Here is a 22,562-nt window from a genome sequence, read left to right as displayed (position 1 = left end):
TTCATGAATAAAAACTTGTCAAAGTTGTTTCATACAAAACATGTGTATTCCTATTTCTTTCATCGTATTATAACACCATTATGAAGTTGAGACGTCTTCTTCATTAAGTGTCGATAAAAAGGGCCCTCTTTTATAAGTCTCATGTTGATAATCCATGAGAAGAATCATAAAGCATTTTCAAAGGATAAAAATGCTAAGTTATTCTATAAGTTACCAAGGAGCAGGTCTGGCTAAGTCCCCATTACGATAACTGGGGACTTCATCAAAAGATCCCTTAAAGTTACCAAGGGATAACACCACCAGTTAATAAAAAAAACAGTAAAGTTTGAAATACATTCAACTAGTCACTGAAGGGGTTGGAACATCAGAAGTTGCAATCTCATTTTCAGGGGCAGTCACAGGCACGGTAACAACTTCTGAAGGAGCAACAATAGGAGCGGTTTCAACTGGGCCTGGAATGTTAAAATCACCGAGGGAAGCAAGAGTCACAGGAACTTCAGCTTCCATGGACTGTGTCATAGAAGTTTCACCCTCAAGAGCTGGAATTGCAACTCCAATTGCCGCTGCAGCTACTTCTTCATTTAAAAGCTCTTCTGCCCTAGGAGTTCCAAGTGTAGGAGAAGGAGTATCAACTGGTTGTTGGCTTTTTTCAATAGTGTCTAAAACTTTGGCTAATTCAGATTGCAAATCAAAGTTTTCTTGAGTAGCTTCCATCAAAGCATCGCGACGAGATTTTAGAAAAGCCCAACTTACCTCTATGTTGAAGTTCTCCTCAAGAAGTCCATATTCCCTCTCCCACATAGCAAGATCGTTCTTCAATATCTGGTGTTCAGCTAAGTGGGAGTCAAGGGAAGCTTCAAGGGAGGCATGAGAACTCTTCAAAGCACGTATTTCGTCAGAGGAGATCCTTAAGTCAGCTTGAGCTTGAGTCAAGCTTTGCACCAACTCCCCTGCATATTCTTCTTTCATCTCCACAAGTGCCTTAAGCTCCCTAATTTCTTTACTAGCCTTTGATAGTTGTTTTGAAAATGAGTCCTCCAAAATCTCCTTATCTTTTTCAAGTTGGCTTGAAGAAGCCTTGGCAATTGCTAGCTCAGAAATCAAACCACGCTTTTGCTGCTCCAGGAAATTTCTACTTTTTTGCAACTCCTCTATGGTCCCCTGAGCATTCTCAAACTGCTCCTTCCAGTTTGCTGCCTCAAGCTGGGTATCCTTGGCTATTCTCCTAGCCTCAGAGATAGCCTTCGCAGACTCTCGATCCTTCTTCTCTAGAGTGGAGACTCTTTCCATTAACTCAGTACCAATAAGATTAGCCTACAAGGGAAAGACATCAAATGTGAGAATATAGAGAGATATATAAAAAAAACTTGTAAGTTAAAAGAGAAGTACCTTCAAGGTAGAATGAACTATGTCATTTATCAGAGTCAAGCAACTGTGGCTCTCCATCTTCTTCTTCTCAATATCTCCTATTAAAGGCTCGAGCCAAACATCAGCTCCACCAGTCTTTCTCAAAAGGCTATAATTGGCAGGAACTTCAAGAGTAATACTTCTTATAGCCATGCCTCTGCAGCTAGAACCCGCCTCTGTATGCTGAACAGAGGGAGGGGGAATAATGGAAGGAGGAGTAGTAGAAGTGGTAAAAACAATGGGAGCTGTGGGAGTCAAAGCAGGGATGGTAGGAGTAGATATAGGAACCAAAACAGGTAAAGAAACAAGAGTCGACAAAATAGGCAAAGAAATACTCGTGGTTGTCAAAGGAATAAAAGGAATAAAAGAAATGGGAATAGAAGAAGAAAGGGGAGTTTCATCAAGAACTGGTCCAAACTCTCCACTCGAAAAACCACTAACAAAGAGACATCAAATTGATTCATTAGAGCCTCTTGGAGTGGTATCCTCATCAGAAAGGATTTGAACAGGCTCGGAGATAGAGGCTCGAGCAGGAGTATCTTCAACTTCATCTCCATCAATGACGCGTCTCCTGGTTCTTGGCCTAGCTATCAAAGAGGTATTCTCTTCTTCCTCATTCTCAGAACTTTCTTCTACAACTTTTCTTTTTGGTAGCGTGGCCCGAGTCTTTTCCAAATCAAGAGAAGCAGTTGAAGATGCTCGAATGGCAACGACTACCTCAGCTGTCATACCCCTGATACCAAATCCTGATAAAAAGAGGGATAAGGAATTGAAATAAGAAAGAATTCAATATACGGCAAAGTATAAGGAAATACATACCATGGGTCTTCACTTTCCAACCATTCAAAAGAGAAATTGATTTCCAAGTTCTCGCCTCCATTGGCGCAATCTTCAAAATTGAATCTACCCAACCACGGAAGTTAGGAACGTGTTCCACATCTCCCATGGTTGCTACAAAAAGCCAAAAAGAGATGAGATTAGAAAAGAAACCAAAATTCTTAAAAACTAAGATACGGTAGGAAAAAGAAAAACTTACGTGCAAAATTTCACTTCTCAGGGAAGGGAATGTTTGTTTCACCCAACAAATCCACCGTACGTACAGCAACATAACGACGATACCACCCTCGATCCTTGTCATCTTCGGGGTTTACTAAAACCTTCTTGCTTCGTGCAGTTAAGGTAATAACTCCATGGCGGAACAATTTGGGGTGGTATAGGTGAATAAGATGGGAAAATATAAAATTAACATTGGCTTTAGTAGACAAATACCTTAAGAAAGACACAACTCTCCAAACAAGAGGCCCTACTTGAGCTAAGCAAATTTTGAAAAAGCAACAAAATTCAAGAATAACTGGGTCAATGGCAGGATTAAATCCCAAAGTAAAGGGATAAGTATAAACGAAAGAGAATCCAATTCTGAAAGAAGAAATTCTTTGGTTTGGGGCAGGAATCATCATACGAAGATTATCTCTCCAATTACAATCTTTCCTAACAGTGGGAATCACAAGTTCAGCTATTAAAGTAGGATAGGTGTCAGCTTTTTCTAAATTTTTAACTTGTTCTTGGAGAGATCTTCTATCATTCCCAAAAGATAAATCATTGGGTACGATTTCTTCAACTAAAGGCTCCTGAGTAGGTTCAGAGAGTTCTTTACCTTTAGAAGAGAGGGTCTTTGGGATAGAACTCCTAATACCAGAAGAAGAAGAAGCAGAACCAGATGAGCCACCATGAGTGGATCCTAGGCTCAAGCTCCGAAGCCTACCTCCTCTGCCTCTTCTACGTCTTACGGGGGCATTGGGGAAGTGATCTAGAATTGGAACTTTTCTAGGGTTAGGGTTTGGAGATGACATCGTTGAAGAAGGATGAACTAAAGGGGAGAAAAAGCAGAAGTGAATAATAAATTACTTGTTGAAGATCTACGAAGAAGAAAACAAAAGAAAGAGGGTCAAATATGTTTATAATGACAATCGTTAAAATTAGAAGTGTAATGATGGAAAGCCTATAATAAAGGCAACTAATACTTCGTGAATAGTGGGAATGAAGAAGCCTTGAAAAAAGGGCGCAGAATTGCAGAACCAATCAAAAGGTGACACGTATGTAAATCATTAATTAGAAGGGACAATTGAAGCGTCAGTACTGTCATAATATTAATTACAGCAAAAATTCCCTTTTTATGAAGATCCACTTCCCAGATATTTAATTGATAAATAAATGGAAAGTGAGAGGACTATCTGTATTGGGAAAAAACTGAATTTACATTGAAGGTGACGTGGCATGACACGAGGACTGGTCAAATGGTCAAAACATGATGATCAGTTAAGAGGCGCGAGTGACAACAGATACGGGGAAAGGAAAGCTAAATAGGCACGAGAGACAATTCGAATAATACAAGCTTCGTACCTATTTAGGTCATTTAAAGCCAAGAGATCAGAAGGCATTGAAGACATGGATATGATGACAAAAAGGAGTTCAAATTCAATATTAAATACCCAATACGTTAGAGAATTGGTATTAAATAGGAATGATTGTGTAACGTCTTATTTAATGTCATTTATTGCTCATAATTGTCTCATTAAAGCTAAGGTATTACTCCTTTATTTAGGATCAACTATAAAAGGAGGAGGTCAGGTCATTTGTAAGGACATAGGATACCATCAACATTACATTAAAATACAAACTTATCTACTGCTTATTTGTCATTCTCAAAAAGTCTATTATTTCTTTTTCGTCCCCTGATTATCAGTAGCCCGAATTTCTATTTGTCTTTAACTTTGATCAAAGAATCATATTTTTGGTTAAACACTTATGACAATGTGGCTTTCCCACTAGCATTATGTGCACCAATGCTTAGATGAGTTTTTACACTCTTTGTTGGGAGAATTATTTTTTAATAGTGGTGTCTGGCCTGGTTGGTGAACGGACTATATTCACCTGCTACTTGCTTCCTCCTTCTAGCAAGGATGTTCAAATTTGAAAAAAAGTGAAAAATAATTCTGGACAAAACGTATTTAATATGTGTTATATACATGGTGTAATTTTTCGAAGTGTGATCCGCTGACCACCTTGGTAAAACTGCTTTTGTTGTCTATTTGTTGTAGTGCGAAGGGAGTCTGCACTGCAGAGGATCACATTAGTCAGTTACTTGATGAAATTCTGGTATATATATATTATCTTTCCTTACTGTTAAGGAAGCAGCTGACACAAGTGTCCTCTCAAGGCGTTGACTAAGGTTATGGACATGTATTGCTCGGCTTGATTTTGATGCTACCAAACCCTTGGATGAAGTAGCCTCACAACTCAAGCTACGGAAAGGCATATGAAGAAGTATCTCAGATGGGTCAACCGTACTTTGCAAATGTGTAAAGGACAAAGATTGTACCAATTCCGGGTTAATTTTGATTTAAACAAATTCGCGCAGCGTGAGATTGACAGTTGGCTTGAATTTGCCCTTTCTAGGGAAGTTCAAAGACTAGAATTAGACCTATTAAAGGGTGGAGAGTACATTCGTCGTTTTGATTACCGTTATACTTTTCAAGAGCGACTCCTTGGTCTCAGTGGCTCTTCTTCAGGCCTACCTCATTCTATTAACTTCCAAACGTCCCCACTTGTCAGTCAGAATTTCAAGTGTTGCTCTTGAAATCCGTAAATGTGACGGGCGAAGTTCTTGAGTTCTTTCTACACAATTGTCCGTTTCTTGAAATGGTTGTTCATGGATCAGGAACATTGGTAAATTTGGAAGTTGTTGGTCCATCACTCAAGTTGAGACACTTGGAGATATGGTACTGCCTCAATGTGGAATCACTTAAAATTTGTGATACAAATCTTAAAACTCTTGGGACTTCATCAGGAGAGAAATTACTGCTTAAGAATGTTCCGATGCTGGTTGAGGTAGACATTTTGGGTTGGCCATACACCCATATTTTTGATGGCATATCCTCTCGTCTTTCCTGTGTTCTCACTCAGCTGGAGGTCCTTACAATACATGCTTATGATTCAATGGTTAGTGAACAGAATTTACCTATCTACCTTTGTGATTATGGAAAAGAAATCTAGCAGACTATTCCAGTTTGTGTTTTGTGGATCTAATGAAAGGAATGGAACAGTAAATGTTTTGATGAATTAGCTCTCCTTATAAACAAATTAAATTATATGTGCTTATAGCAGTTAGCCTTTCGGTGTAAATTGAAGAATGTGCATGAAATAGAGAATATACGTTAGAGATTATTAATTCTCTAAAGGCTTAGCTGCTCAGTATGTTACTTTTGTATTTCAACACTCTCTCTATGCTATTTTGCAGTAATAAAAGTTTTACCTTACCGATTGAAAAAATATAATTTTGTCGATCTACCTTTGTATTGCTAGCACTTACTGGTACCTTCTCTGTAGTTATTTTTGCAGGAAAATTTGGAGCATTACAATTTTCCTGAACTTACGAATCTCAAGAAATTTGTCTTAACTATATTCGGACGGAAAGACCTGAGTCTCTTAGGTTACACGTGTATCATAAGGGCTGCTCCACAGTTGGAGGAATTTGAATTACAGGTAGGTATAAAGTTTTGAGTTCTTTTTCCTCTTTTGCTGGTATATGGTCTGATTTGATCTTATAGCAATTCTGGTTTAAGGAGTTATTGATGCTTGTTCTCTTTTTCAAAAAAGTTATTGATGCTTGGGCCGTCATGAAGTCCTCTGGTTGCAGTTAAATCGAGTCTGCAAATCCATCTTTCTACCTGTTATTTGGTGCATAAACTCTAGATAAAACAAAAGTGAAGTTCGATTAAATGATTTCTTAGGAGTGCATCTTCCTAGAGCTCTTCGGTAATGTGTTTCAATTGTTTTCTTGAATTTTATTTTTGATCGGAATAATTTGCTTTATTGAATATTATTTGTAAAGAGAAGAAAAGAAGCAAAGTGGTTTTTATGGGACATGGGTTAACATGTAAGAACTTAGAGTAGATGCAATTGACGCGCAAATTCTGAACGTCCTTTGGGCAGTTGAAGGTTTATTGCAGGTTTAATCGCTTCCCAACTTCCTCCAATATCACTTTCTTGACTGAAGCCTATTTCCCCGCATATATTTACTTAATAGCTGATAACAGGCTGCTTGTAACTCCTCTTTAATTATAGTTATCACTTTTTAGATCCAAGTTTAAGTTTAGCCCGGACCTGCAAGGTTGGTTGAACTTTGAAGCTTGTACTTCCAAGCTTCTTTTCTTTCTTTTTGAAATTTTACGTTGGGTAGCTTCACACAAAGGGTTAAGATCTTTTAAGATTGCTTTTAGTGAGAAAATGACTTTATATCGGCCAATAGGACAGTTGGCACATTCAATGTTGGAAACCTTTATGTATTTGCGCGTGTACACATGTATGTATACATGCATACATTGTATGTATGTTAATAGTTTTATATACATCGTACATTGTACGTATGACGGTGGTTCTTGCCATTTTCTATTGGGGTGAGGGTAATAGGTATGGGAAGAGAGGAGATACTGTGCTGAAAACTGTCCCTTATCAAAGAAAAAAAAACTGTACGGATAACTGTCTAGACAGATAGTCCTCTAAATTTGCCTCCAGCGATTCATCACTTCCAAGTTTTTGTTGTTGAAGAAACAAGGTTTATATTTTGAAGATGAAGAAGTATATGAGCAAAGTAGAACGACGCTACAGAGTTCAATAATTCTAAACCCAAAAAGACCGAAGCTTTCCATCAAATAGAACATGTGAACAACTGCAAAACCTCCTTAATCCATTGAGTCTTTCATGCATGTAGGTTATTTGTTTGTAGAAATTTGAGATGGGAATACACATGTTAACGTTGTTGCTGCTTTCCTTGATCAAAATTAGTAGAAGATATGAGATGTAATAGTCTTGAGGACATTTATTTTAATTTTCTAAGTTATAAATGTTAGGAGAAGCAACAAAAGGTGCTTTCCTAGATAAGGAAAATACACTTATGTGAAGCCAAGATAGCGTTTAACCTTTCTCGGCCTTTTGGTTAAGATCAAGTGTGTGTTGAACCAAGTTACTGGTGAATTTGTACGAATAGTTAAAAAGGTCAGCAAGTCGGGCAGGTAGCTCAAATTTTGTTACCTAATTTTATGGCTTGTTGGAGAAGTAAAGATTTTCTTACGGGGAGTCTAGATCACGGATAAACTAGTAATGGTGATTGAATAATGTTGACTACTAGATATATTACATGGTAACCGGAATTGTTCATTCAGTCAAACAAGGGTATCAAGTTTAAGTCCCATATATGATATGGCCATATGGGTATTGTTCCTTACTTCCTATAGAATGTTGTTCTCGTGTGAGTGTTAATCTAAGGGTATGATCACTACCACCAAAAGATAAAGGCAGCATTCACGTAGGAACTTTTGTATTTGGTTCATCAAGTGATGATGCTTGAGATACAAGGAATACGTCTCTAACCCTTTATCAAAAAGAGGGATGATTTTATTTATTGATTTTAACCATAAACTGGAGGTGTGGTTTATTTCATTTGCATATACTTTCTCTACCTAAGTGAGTTTTTCTTATCATTTCCATATACTTTGTTATCTGAGTTTTAGACTTTGTTCTATTTATGTATGGCAGTTGATGTTGTCATGTCCCTTCCCATCAAACAGATAGTAAAACCATAAAATGTCCACTGCATCACCTCAAAGTGGTCAAGTTGTGGGGTACTTTCTGGAAAATGCTATTGCACTCGAGAAAATCATCATCGATCCCAGGAATCCAATTTATTCTCGCGTCCCTTTGGGACTTGAGGAAATTAAGAAGCAGCAAACAGCAAGAAATCTTGCTAAGCTCCAGCTTGAAGGTGAAGTACCTCCAGATATTGAGTTGGCGATACTGTAGAATGCATGTTAACTATGAAAATAATAATGTTAGTTTTCATTTATTAGGGCCTTCCAATTTAAAGTTGTGCTAATAGGGGAGATTTGGTTCAATGTTCTGATCCCACAAGGGGATAATGTGCCTAATTTAATTTTATAATTATTTAGCCTCATTATCTCTTTTGATGGATACTTCTCATTTTCTGAATAATGGAGCCATTCTGTCAAGGGAAGAAATAATATTTTCTTAACAGTAATCAATAGTACCTATAAGCAGTGACAAAGCTGCATGGATGGAAGGACGATTAGTTGAACACTTTTCGTTGGAAAATTGTACATTTATATCGGTCAAATATTGTTATTTATGTTACGTGTAATGGCTTTCTGGCCACTTAAATTTGTAGGGCTTTTAAAAGCCAACACATGAACTTGCACTTTTCCCATTTGAACACTCTAAACTTGATGCAATGGATATTAATAAACACAATTGGAACTTACACCCCATATTTTCGTACGTAAAAATATGCCTTCAGTAAATTGATGAAAGTTGGAAAATCAGATGTTACATCCCGCATTTTTGTACGATAAAGTTTCGTCATAATTAATCGACGTAAGTTCGGGAATGAGATTATTGTGAGATTTTTAGTATTGTACTATTTCAAACAAGTGATAAGTAAATTCATGGAAGTGAGAGGGTGAACGAATCAAAGAAAATTAATTTCGTCGAATTTGACATTTTGGGGTAAAATACGGTCTAAGCTATAATACCCCGAATTTATGGACTAGTGCCATACAAGGTACCACATGACCATAATAGAAATGTGTGCAAAGTGTATTAAAAGTGAGTAATATTTTTAAGTAATTTGAGATAATTCTTAATTATGTGGGTAATTGATTAATTATTGGGTAGTGAGAGATTATTAAAGTAATCATGAGATTAGACATTAATTAATGGTGAATTGGGATAAGGCTTGTACCACAAAAACGTGACAGCCCTTGAATTTGGCAACAAAACCCATTAGGTGACTCATAAAAGGCTTGGCAAGGTGTCACTTTAATATATAAGTATGGCAAGAACATGGATTATACAAATATAAGGCCTTTAACATTCTTTAAGGCTTCTTTCATCGTGAGTTACATCCTTCCAAACGTGAGTTACATTCTTTTAACATTCTTTCAACGTGAGCTACACAAATAATGTTATGAATATACAACATCACGTTTTAGAGAAATTGCATACGTGATTTACAATAGTCGGAGCTATAACGTGAGATTTTGTGATTCTAAGGAAGTACGGTGCAATCTTTCTCAAGAATATCATACAAATTTTTTTCCTACTCCGATCTTGCCATCACGTGCTTTGTCGCAATTGACTTGTATTATAGGGATTGTCAACAGAATCGACTCAGATATGTTAAGGCTAGCCCTTCTTTCTTTTGGCATGATCTATACGATATTAACGAAACGAGCAAATGCACAACTTCCATAAATTACTCTATTCGTAGAAATTCTAGAGATATGTACATTCTTATCCTCCCATAAGTAGATGTGTATATTCTTATCCTCCCATAAGTCTTATTATTCTATCGTCTATTCATAAGTCTCAGAAAAATATGTATTTGATAAAGTTTATCCAAAAGTATATTGAGTTTTATGGCATTCCGAGAAAATCTTATTAATGTATTTCTTATGCATTTCATGCATTTATATATGTACATTAACCCATGACTCAGACGGCGTTATATACGCGTATATATGTATATTATATATATATGGGATATGGAAAAAGGTTATGGCGTTATATACGCACCGCCACTTGATCAGCTGATATACATTGATGATTTTGCCCACAGTGGCCGAGTTGATATGATGGGATGCCTTCAAAGGCTGGATGATATTATGAACACATGTACCTATGCACGACATGACATTCATATGTATTTGCATGAAATTATAAGTATTTCATGATTTACAGAGTTATCCAGACAGGTTGAGTCATTTACTCTATATTTTTTCCATATCTTTTAGGTACTTATTTAGGTGCCTTACATACTTGGTACATTATTCGTATTAATGTCCACAGGTTCCGATAGGTAGGCCGAGAGCCTTCCAAGTAGGCTATCAGCTCAGCGAAAGATGTTGGTGTGTTCCATTTGCTTCGGAGTTGCTTGTTTGGTTAGTATGATTTAGATGTGTATTTTTTGATATGGCGGGACTCTGTCCCGACCTTTATGAAAATTATGTATTCTTAGAGGCTTGTAGACAGATGTCTTGTACGTAAAAGATTGTATGGCCTTGTCGGCCTATGTTCAGTGTACGAGTAGTTATTTTGGTCTTATAGCCCCGTATGTCTTATGTATAAATTGGTATCACATGTTGTATTCTACTTATCTCACGACAGACTTTTGGCTCAGTTATCTATGATAGTATGACATGAAAAGATACGATATGTTGGTACACGGTTGGGTAAGGTACCGGGTACCCGTTGCGGCCTATCGGTTTGGCAGCAAAGGCTTTTGGATCAGTTCTATCCTAGGGAGTCTACAAGCCGTGTCTAGTAGAGTCTTGTTTATGGGTGTATTGTGCACCACGCTTATAAGCAGGAGGCTACAGGGCATTTAGGACTGTCACTCTTTCTTCTTACTCTAGATCGTGTGGTAGATCTCAGTTCTAAGAACTCAATTTCCTAAACTCTATATTATTCATAATACGACGATGACTACATCTAGGAATACGGTTGGTAAGGGATTGAATATGGAAGAGTTGAGTCAGTGGAACTCGACTTTGCATCATACTTATGATAAGTAAATGTGAGATTTTCAGCATATCATGTGTGTACTGAAAGATGTGAGCCTCTTGATAAGGAGCCTTGAGGAAAGAATACCTATCCACCTTTATGGTGAAAGACAATGAGAGATTCAGAAGATAAATACAAGTTTCAACAAGCAAAAGAAGCAAGATGAAGAAGAGTATGATGTGCCCAGTTAATGAAGGTTAACAGTGTTTATAATTCAGGCAGTGGAATATAAGCTTTTTGTGTTATATTCAACAGTAATAGAGGTATGTGTAAGCACGTGATTTTTGACCCTCCCCGAGAATTTTCACATTTTTAGCGTGAATATGTGAAATTGGGTCTAGTATAGCTATTTTAACTATTTTACTTTATTTCGTTGCAAAAAGAAAATTTCAAAAAATATATATATAAATTTTAGTTTATGTATTTCTCATAAACTTGAAAAATACAAAAAAAATTGCACTTTATTTTTGTACTTTATATAATTTCGAAAATTACAAAAAAATATAGTTCTATTAAGGTTTTATAGTCATTTTTATCTTTGAAAAATACAAAAATATTACCTCATATTTTATCTTAATATTTATAAACGAAAATTACAAAAAATAGTTTTATTAATATTTTGTAGCTATTTTAAACCTTGAAAAATATTTAAAAAGATATAGTTTTGTTTAAATACTAGTCTTATTTTTGGTGTTATTTTGCTTACATAAGACTAGTTAAGCAACGTGTTCCTATTTCTCGGGTCCGGGCAAAAGAATAATATTCGGGTTCAAACTACCCGGTTTTAGGCCTAATTTCGGACCTAGCCCATAATAAACCGTGTCCAGGACACGTGGGGAACCCCACCACGCGTGGGGAACATATGCCTTGAACCCCACCACGCGTGGGCTCATTTTTCTGGGCAAACCATGTCAAATACACGGACTACACATTTGACGAAGGAGAGGACTTTTGAATTTTGGAAAGGGTGGAACGTCTACTGTTGAATCTTCTTCTTCAACAAGAAGAAGAAGAAGAAGCCCTAGCAGCTCCCTCCGTCAACAACCACACAGCCTTCCGTTCATCTCCCCGTCACCACCAAACAGACCCCAAACCATCGACAACCTCCCAGCTGCCCAAACGACCACTGTTCCTCCGTCTTCTTCAAAAAACCAGTCCAAAAAACCCTACGAGCTCACTCCTCCATTACTACCAAAAACCAGCCCTTCCACCACCCAAAACCACCATAAACAACACCTCCATCACCACCCGTCACCTTCCCCGGCACCCCTACGGTCGCAAACCCTCCCCGACACCGGAACAGCAGCTTCCCTCCCGTCACAGCCTCACAGTCGACGAAACCAGTCCCAAAACCAGCGTCAAACTCAGCGAAACCACTTCCTTCCTCACCCAAACCAGTCGAAAACCCTATTCCAAACACCAACACCAAACAAGCCTGTTCGTCGCCCCAGCTGCCGGAACCACCAGAGCCCCGTCGAGACCCACCACTGTTTCCGCCTCCTGCTGTCCACCGTCGCCACCAGCTTCCAACCAGCCCCCATGACCATTCCTCCTCCCCCATCGTAACCAAAAACCATTGTTGCCCCAGCTCCCTCTCCGCCTCTCGACCCTACTGTCGAATGCTTGCCCCGACGACACCAGCCCCCTCATCATCATTTTCCGGTCGACAACCACCCAACCCAGCTCCTTACTCGCATCAGAACGACCCCTTTCTGTGGCATGTCCTCGAGCTAGCCTACTGCGTCGCAAAATCCAGCAGTAGCAACAGTTTGGTCCAAGCTTTCTATTTCATCGAGGTCGTCTTTGGTCGTCTTTGGTTCGTCGAGGTCCGGTACGTTGAGCTTGACGTCGAAGTTCCGTCGTTCCGTTATTGGAGAGGTGTCCGACAGTTGTCGGTCCAGTTGGTTGTTGTTCTTGCTTCAAACAGGTGCATACACATTTCCAAACTTGTTATATTTGCTTAAATGGAATGAAATGATATGGATTTCCTATGTACTGTTTGTGTATTGGATTTGTTGAATATCGGATTTCCTATTCTGAAAGGGGTTAATTACTTAGTTTGTCTTAATAGTTGTTTATACATGTGGTAGTAATGTTAAATTTTAGTAGCAATTTTAATTCCGCAGAAAAATTACACGCTTCATCAAATGAGTTCAATTTATAACCCATGAGCCTGTGAAGTAGCAAAAAGAAACGTAGTTATTTTAGTCTTGCCCTTTTTCTAAAAAAAATAAATAAATAAATAGAAAACGAGACTAGCTTCGCCAAATAAAAAATGTACAGATTGCGAAGCCCTCTAAATGTATATATTAAATACTTAGATTCCGGGACGGGCCGTTTAGCAAATTTCACGGCCCTACCCAAAATAATAATGCGCTAGTTGCTTTAGGCGCGGCTTTAATAATTTAATTTCACTAAACTCGGGTGCACATTTATGTGACCCAAGTCTAAATCTCAATGGAATCGAAATGTGTCTCTAATCGCGGGTATATTGATTATGGCGTGGCCCGAGATGCATTTCCATGACGTTGCAAATTCTTTTAAAAATAATGAATGAGACGAGCCTCGGTAAACAAAATGTAGAAGCTGCGGGGCCCTCTAAATGTATATATATATTAAATATTTAGAATTCGGGACATGCCGTTTAGCAAATTTTGCGGCCTTCTCCAAAATAACAACATGTTAGTTGCTTTAGGTGCGTCTTAATAACGTATTTTTCCTAATTCGGGTGCACATTTATGTGACCCAAATCCAAAATCTCAACCGAGTCGAGATATGTCAATAACCACGGGTGCATTGATGTAACGTGGTTTGAGATATATTTTAACAACGTTGCAATTCTCGTAAAAAATAAATAATAATAATAATAATAATAATAAAAGCGGTCAAGAGTTTAAAACTTGCACATAGGTTTCATACTTGTATAAAATCAGATAATCAAGCCGAATATAACAATTGAGCGACCGTGCTAGAACCACGGAACTCGGGAATGCCTAACACCTTCTCCCGGGTTAACAGAATTCCTTATCCTGATTTCTGGTACGCAGACCATAATATAGAGTCATTCTTTTCCTCGATTCGGGATTAAAATTGGTGACTTGGGACACCCTAAATCTCCCAAGTGGCGACTCTGAAATAAATAAACCAATCCCGTTTCGATTGTCCTTTAATTGGAAAAAACTCCCTTGCACCCTCGCGGGTGCGGAAAAAGGAGGTGTGACAACTCATATCAGCCCCTCGGGCATAGTATCAATCACTCATAACCACTGGTTCAGGGTTAAGAATTCGAGCTTAGAATAATTGTTATTATTTGACTTTATTTATTATCTGATTTTTACATGATGTATGCCTAATGTGCTAAATGATGCTTTTACCGCTTTAATATTATTTGAATTGTGAATGTATACAACTGTTACGAAACCCTTCTTTCTGAGTCTTCTGAATTTATGGTGTACACGTGCGCGTGACCCACCTTTCTGTTAAAGTCATACCAAATAAGACGGAGTTGGGACAAGTAACTAGGCCGGGCAGACTTTCGTGCTCCCGGTACGTTGCCCCCGCTTCGGCTCAAACTGTCCGTTTGGGTAAGCCAGGTCTAGAACAAATACCCAGGTTATGAACTTAGTATAACAAAGCCACATGCCGGATCCCTAGTAGGAACGTTTATTTGCATCATGTGCATTTGACTTAGGGGACTCAACACAGGGGTTGGGTCCGTCTAGGACAAGCAACCTGAAAATAATAGACCATCTTTTGGCATCCTATGTGCTACATGTTGTACTTATTCAAGGGTGAATGGGTCGTTTGGCGGACCAATAATAGTTGCGGACAAATAACACACCTTGTTAGGTTGATCACATTTAAATAAGAAGGCCGCACGTTTTTCCAGCATGATGTTATTTTAATCAAAGTATGGAAAACATTTGTGGAATCCAAGAGTTCTTGGAATTCCCTCTGTCCCCCACGCTTGCTTTTTGGGAAAGCACATGGGGAACATTTGTGGAATCCAAGAAGCCTTGGAAATCCACTATGTCTCCCACGCTTCATTTTGGGAAAAGCACATGGGGAACATTTGCGGAACCCAAGAAATCTTGAAATTCCCTATGTCCCCCATGCCACATTTTTGAAAATATAATAAATATAAAAAATAAAATATATATGTATATATGTATATATAAAAAAAACGTTGAAAAAGCATGAAAATTCAAAAAAGATTTTTGTATGTTGTCATCATTTTCCACATATAAGAAAATCGTGAAAAAAAGGAGAAAATAACAGCATAGAAGTCCGAGTAGAGTCGAAACTCTGCCGAAATTTTGAAAATGAAAAAATGTCTTGTTAGTTTGTTATATTAAAAGCAAAGGAAAAATAAAAAAAAATCATCATTGTTCTGTCTGTTTTTTTTTAAAATATTAAAGAAAATAGTTTGTTTTGCCATTAAATGAAAATGAAAAAGAGTCTGTTTTTTTTAAAAAAAAATGTTTTTATTTTATTTTGTTTGTCTATGAAAATGCCAGAAATAAAAATAAAAAGAGTCCGGCGTTGAATGTGATTTTATCATTTGTTCCAAAAATAAGTATATATATAATCCAAAAAAAAAAAAAATCAAAAGAAAGTTCAAAATTCAAAAAGATAAAATAGATAAATAAAAAAAAATCCGAAAATATTTTGATTCTTCTAAAGAAAATTCAAAATTCAAAAAAAAAACATTTTAGAAGCATTTCTTATATTAAAGGTAAAATTCCGAAAAATATCTTCTTCTTTTCTTTAGAATAAAAAAAACGAAAATTCAAAAAATATTAGTCTTTCTTTTAAAAAGAAAATCAATCAAAAAATAATATTTCCTCGCTTCTTTTAAAGTAGTTCTTTTAAACGAAAGTTCAAAAAAGGTTAGTTCATCTGCTTATTATTATTTGCCTACTATTCTTATTTGACCGAACTACGCAGGTTTGATTCTCACCGGATGTGAGATACGTAGGCAACCCTCATCGGGTCCAACCCCACCTTCTCAAAAAAAAACAAAAAAAAAAAAGAAGGAATGTTTTATGTTTTTCGTTAATTTGTTTGTTTGTTATGAATGAAAAAATAATAGTCTATGTGATTGTTGTGGAAAAGGAATAATAATAAAAAAAAATAGAAATGGAAAAGGGTCTTCTGAAAAATAGCTTATTTGCCCGAACTACGCGGGTTTGATTCTCACCAGATGTGAGATACGTAGGCAACCCTCGTCGGGTCCAACCCCACCTTTTGCTAAAAATCCAAAAACAAACAAATAATGAAAAACATGTCGAATTTTAAAAGAGTCGTAAATAAGTCAGGTGATGTTGTTTTGTCATAAATAGCCGAATGTTCCCGAAAGGGACGCTGAAAAGCTGACTTTGCGTAAACAACCACCTTTTTGGGTCATTTTTTTTAAAAAAGATTTGGTCCAGTTGACCCACACAGCCTTAAAAATCTTCGTCCCCGGGACGTTGAAAGGTCGTGCTTGCAATATTGAGTTTTCTAATTTGAAAAACGACAAAAGAGTCATAAATAAGTCAGGTGATGTTGTTTTGTCATAAATAGCCGAATGTTCCCGAAAGGGACGCCGGAAGGTTGACTTTGCATAAATAGCCACCTTCGGGTCATGTTTAGAATTTTTGGTCCAAGTTGACCCACACAGCCTTATAAATCTTCGTCCCCGAGGCGCTGAAGGGCCGTGTTTGCAACACTAAGTTTTCATTATAATTTGAAAAAAAAATCAAAGAGTCAGCGGTCATGTGAATACCGTCTTTTGTCATAATAAGCCGAGCCAGCTTCGGCCGCATCTTAAACCGTTCTTGCCGAAATAGCCTTAGAGTATCTTTCAGTTGTCGAAAGGTTATTTTCGTAAAAGAATGGACAAGTTTGTAAAGTGTCGAAATAATCCTCCCCGACCTCAAAATTCATGTGAAAATTGGAAGGGGCCACATTTGCAAAAAATAACCATTTGGTTAAAATTAGCAAACAGAGGAAGGAAGTTGGCCATTTGTTTTGAAGTTTATAAATCTTTTGTCTAGAATATGCGGTTTGTTTAATTTTCAAGTTTGTGGGTAATCTTTAAATCCTTGAAACCCAGTTTGTTTTAAATTTAAAAAAAAATGTGTGTTTAGTATTGTTTATCTTTTATTGGTCCGAACTACGCAAGGTCTGATTCATGCGGGGTCATGATACGTAGGCAATCTCCATAAGATTCGACCACACACAAAAAAATGATAAAAAAGAGAAAAAAAGAAAAAGAAAAACAAAGGTAAATAAATAAATAAATAAATATATATATATTGATAATAATAAGGACCGACTGAGTCCATTCTAACATATTTGGTTTTGAATTGTAAAGAAAGTTGAGGTGGTTGGTTTGTGCCTCAAAGAAAATGACAACTAACGTCGAAGCTGTTACAAGTGCTCTAGAGACTCAGAGTGGGAATCTTCCTCGTCATGAGTCACAATTTGCGACACAACAAGATCAGTACCACTCTCCTGAGTACCACTCGTACTCGTTTGATCTTGCTGCAAAAACTGAGAAGCCTGCCCGAAAGATGGTACAGGAAGAAATGACCCGAAGAGTGAAAAGCTTAGAACAATGGTTGGAGAACATGCAAGGGTTGGCAGGCCAAAAGAGTGTTGCCTTCAAAGATCTATGTATATTCCCCGATGTCCACTTGCCGCCTGGTGTCAAGACTCCAAAATTTGAAAAGTACGATGGACATGGAGATCCCATAGCCCACCTGAAAAGGTATTGCAATCGACTGAGAGGGGCAGGAAGAAATGAAAAATTGTTGATGGCTTATTTTGTGGAAAGCCTTACGGGAGTAGCCTCCGAATGGTTTATGGATCAAGACACGTCTCGCTGGTATGTCTGGGATGACATGGCACAGGCCTTTGTCAGACAGTTCCAATACAACATCGACATTCCCCCAGACCGCATGTCCCTTTCAAACCTGAAGAAGAAACCAAGTGAAAGTTTCAGGGAATATGCCATAAAATGGAGAGAGCAAGCAGCTCGAGTTAAGCCACCCATGGATGACCACGAGCTAATCAGTGTCTTCCTTCAAGCGCAAGAGCCAGATTACTTTCAAAACATGGTGTTCGCAGTTGGCAAAACCTTCCCGGAAGCAATCAAAATTGGAGAAATGGTAGAGAATGGTCTTAAGACAGGCAAAATTATAAGGCAAGCCGTTCTTAAAGCCGCAACTCAGGCTGTCCTGGTTGAGTCAGATAATCTTAGCGACACAAATGAGGAGATTGAAGAAATCATGATGACATCAGGGTCTAGAAGAGGTCCCAGGAGAACATCTCGAAAGTATGAGCAGCCTCCTCAAATTTTCTATGGCTCCTCTGAGCAGTATTATCCACCTCAGGACGCTCAATACTCTGTCGCTCCACCTCAGTATGTAGTCCAGCCACCAAAACACCCCAGGAGGCGAGCACGAGCATCACAAAATCTCCAGAAGTCTCCACAAAATTTTCAGGTGCCCTATAACCCACAGCCAAGCCAGTGGTATAAAGGTGAACAAAGGTAGAAAGATAATTTCACACCAATAGGAGAGTCCTATGAAAGCTTATTTGAGAAATTAAAGAATCATGACATGATTGCACCTATTCCTCCAAATCGTGTGGACCCACGTGCAAGAAGCTTTGACCCTTCTAAAAGGTGTGAATACCATTCCAATGCCCAGGGGCACAATGTTGAAAGCTGTCGGGATTTGAAAAGAGAAATAGAAAGAATGATCCAAGAAGGGCGGATTGTGATCAATAATAGTGACATGGAGCACTCGAACCCTATCGAGAACTTGTTGACAGAGGGTGACGATGTTGAAGCGGGTAATGGTCTTGGCAGTATTGGTGCAAAGCTCAGTGGCTAAGATGCCAATTTTTTGGGAGGACGCTTCGCTCCTTGGTCAGCAAGAGAGAAGCTTGTGGTGGCTTATTTTGTGGTCATTTCTGTTGTTCGGATTATTAAGGTTGTAATTGGGATTTTGTCATGTGTCAAACCTTCTTATCTTTCCAGTTTGTCATAGCATTTTGTTTAATTTTTGTCCAGTTTGTGTTGGGTTTTTATTCTGGTTGTTTTGTTTGTTTTATTATTCAAACCATTTCGCCGGTAGTCTAATATAAAGTCGGTCTTTTGTTAGTTCCAGTCGTCTTTTGTTTAGTCTTTTTATCATTTCACTCAATGCCGATTCTAGGGACATGACATGCGCACTCACTTTGGGCCTAATCTTAAAAGTTAATCATAAAACCCCGAAAAGGTGATCAGACCATTTAAAGGAAATAAGGACGGTTGAGATTATTCAGAGCTCGAGTCATGTGGAACTGGGACAAGTTAAACACAAAGAAAACCGTTAAAGAAAGATTCGCCTAAATTGGCATGAGGGTCATCCATAATAATGAGAATGAGAGTGTCGCCCAACGGTGCTTTAGAAGTGACAAATGACCAAACAGATGTTGAATATAATTGTCAAGTCCAGCACCATCAGAAGAGACTACGAATTTAAGTTGTGTTGTTTGCACTTGGCATGTTTTGAAGACTGAAATGACGAAGGCAGTTTGTTCTGCTACCCAAACATTTTACCCTTCGTTACCCCTTTTTGAGCCTTATTTATTTTCTTTCATACCCCTCGTTCGGAATTAGTAGCAACGAATAAAATACGCGAGCATGGCAGGTAAGAGAAAAGAAAGAAAAGAAAACAACAAAATGGAAAAAGAAGAATAAAAGAAAAAAGGAGAGAAAGAAAAAACGACAAGAAAAAAAGGAGAAATGAAAAGAGAAAAGAAAAGAAAAGTGATAACAAAAAAGAAAAAAGAAAAAAAGAGAAGTCAAATAAAAAAGAGGAATTGAGAACTACGTTTGACCTGATTCCTCAAAGAGGATACGTAGGCGCTTCACGGCTCGGTCATAGTTTTGAAAAATGAAAAAAAAAAATCAATTAAAATATCCCCAAGCAAGAAACTGGGGCAAAAGTTGCGTTTGTTGTAAATAAATCTAATTCCGAAGGTTGTAATTAATAACCCAAAAATTAATGCATTTTTGAGCCTTTAATACCCTTTCTTTCTAGCCCTATCCAAACCCACATTACGGTCCAAAGAAAGACCTTCCGATCAGTCTTCAAAAGATGCCAAGTCAGACAAATGTTGTCTTACCGGCGAACATAACATTCTGTTCCACAGCAGAAAGGACTCTAATCTCCAGCAGAAAGAGTCATACCGGCGACACTCCAAATCCCTAGCTGAAAAGTGATACAAATGAGAGAGTCTTATCGGTGAAAACCTTCACAGGCACCATAAGGCGATGAAAGCTGAGAGAAAAGCCAAAAATGAGAGAGACTTGATAGTGAAAACCCTTCGGGCACTGCAAGTCGAATAAGATTGGGAATCATAAGGGGAATCGCCAATTGAAGATCTTGAAAGATGATTGACGGTAGAGGATAGGCCACATACGCATGTCATGGCCATTAGAATCGGTATCTGCATTTGATAGGTTTTTATTTATAGTTTCTTTTGTAAAAGAGTCATCGTTTCCTTTGTCTTTTATTTTGTTTCTGTTATTTTTCTCCTTTCATAAAAAAATTTCCCCAATAGAGTCTGTCTGGTCAGAACAAGTATAAAATGACTTCAAAATATGCCATCAGCTTTCCAAAATGAGATCTAACTAGTATATCCAAATGGTATAGTCAGCGAGGAACAAGCGCGAGGCCAGTGTCAAAAAAGATATCCCCAGCAAAAGGAATTGACAAAAGGATTGACGAGCGTCAAAAGAGATATCCTTGTCAAACCCAAGGTTATAAACCTCAAAGGCCAAGGCCCATGAACAGAGCAAGGAGAGCAGTGAGCATGATTTGGCGAAATCCATACTAGACTAAAAGGTCGGGGAAGTGCCTGTTTCCAAGCTATGCCACAAAAGAAGAGGGATATCCCCCAGGAGGAAGGGATTATCCCCAGCACATAATATCATCCCCAACAAGTTGTTGAACGCAGAGCAAGGAAGGAGAAAAGGGAAAGCCATCCCAGTAGGAGTATCACAACCAACCACCATGTTTTAAACTAACAATTTTGTTTGATTTGAAACAGGTAAAGGAAATGGCATTGATGCCAGAACTGCATGCCACAAGGGATATTATCAAACTGGGGCAGAAAATTTTCCTTCCATTTAGAAAATTTTCTGTAGGTCAGGTACCCTCAGCTGATAACATTTTACCCCCAACAGGTAAGTAAATAATTCCCCAACAGTATTATCCCTAGCAGTTGCGAGGAGTCCAACACAAGGTTGGAAAGTCGGTATCCTCAGCGGTTCTTTTCGGGGAAAGGCAAAATGACTCTCAAGGGAGGAAGAAGCTATGAATAATATAAAAAAAAAGAGAAGAATAAAAAGATAATAATGAAAAAAAGAGGGAAAATTCATCCCAATCCCCAGCAAGTATCCAAGGTAAGACATTTTCAAGTTTTAAAGATATTTTGGGTTCATCCGCCCTCAAATAGGATCTGTCGGGTTCATCCGCCCTCAAATAGGATCTGTCGGGTTCATCCACCCTCAAATAGGATCGGTTGGGTTCATCCGCCCTCAAATAGGATATGTCGGGTTCATCCGCCCTCAAATAGGATCTGTCGGGTTCATCCACCCTCAAATAGGATCGGTTGGGTTCATCCGCCCTCAAATAGGATATGTCGGGTTCATCCGCCTTCAAATAGGATCTGTCAGGTTCATCCGCCCTCAAATAGGATATGTTGGGTTCATCCACCCTCAAATAGGATATGTTGGGTTCATCCGCCCTCAAATAGGATATGTTGGGTTAATCCGCCCTCAAATAGGATCTGTCGGGTTCATCCGCCCTCAAATAGGATCTGTTGGGTTCATCCGCCCTCAAATAGGATATGTTGGGTTCATCCGCCCTCAAATAGGATCTGTCGGGTTCATCCGCCCTCAAATAGGATCTATTGGGTTCATCTGCCCTCAAATAGGATCTGTTGGGTTCATCCGCCCTCAAATAGGATCTGTTTTTCAAAGAAAATTGTTGAAAACAGGCGCCCACCTAAATAACGAGAGGAATACATTTCTGTCTTTTCATATTTTGTTCTAGGTCACCCACCAGTATAATGCGGGAATACATTTCTGTCTTTTCATTTCTGTTCTAGGTCACCCACCAGTATAATGCGGGCATATCATGTTTCATATCTTTACCACCAGGCGCCCACCTGAATAACGAGAGGAATACATTTCAGTCTTTAAATTTCTTGACAGGCGCCCACCTGAATAACGAGAGGAATACTTTTGTCTGTGCATTTCATATTTTAGGCGCCCACCTGTATAACAAGGGAATACATTTTGTGTCTTTACCATTAGGCGTCCACCTGTATAATAAGGGAATACATTCCACGTCTTTACCCATAGGAGATGCATTTCCTCCTAAGTTTGTTTTAGTTTCATCCATAGGAGATGCATTTCCTCCTAAGTTTGTTTTAGTTTCACCCATAGGAGATGCATTTCCTCCTAAGTTGGTTTTAGT

General features: G+C 38.2%; 1 pseudogene; it reads left to right on the top strand.

Moving 5' to 3' along the window:
* The first annotated feature begins 4,433 nt into the window (after positions 1–4,433).
* Positions 4,434–8,265, top strand: LOC142170233 (F-box/LRR-repeat protein At3g26922-like; annotated as a pseudogene).
* Positions 8,266–22,562: the final 14,297 nt, after the last annotated feature.

This window comes from Nicotiana tabacum, chromosome 16 (assembly GCF_000715075.1).
Source record: "Nicotiana tabacum cultivar K326 chromosome 16, ASM71507v2, whole genome shotgun sequence".
Taxonomy (NCBI): domain Eukaryota; kingdom Viridiplantae; phylum Streptophyta; class Magnoliopsida; order Solanales; family Solanaceae; genus Nicotiana; species Nicotiana tabacum.
This window is presented reverse-complemented; position numbering and strand designations above follow the sequence as displayed.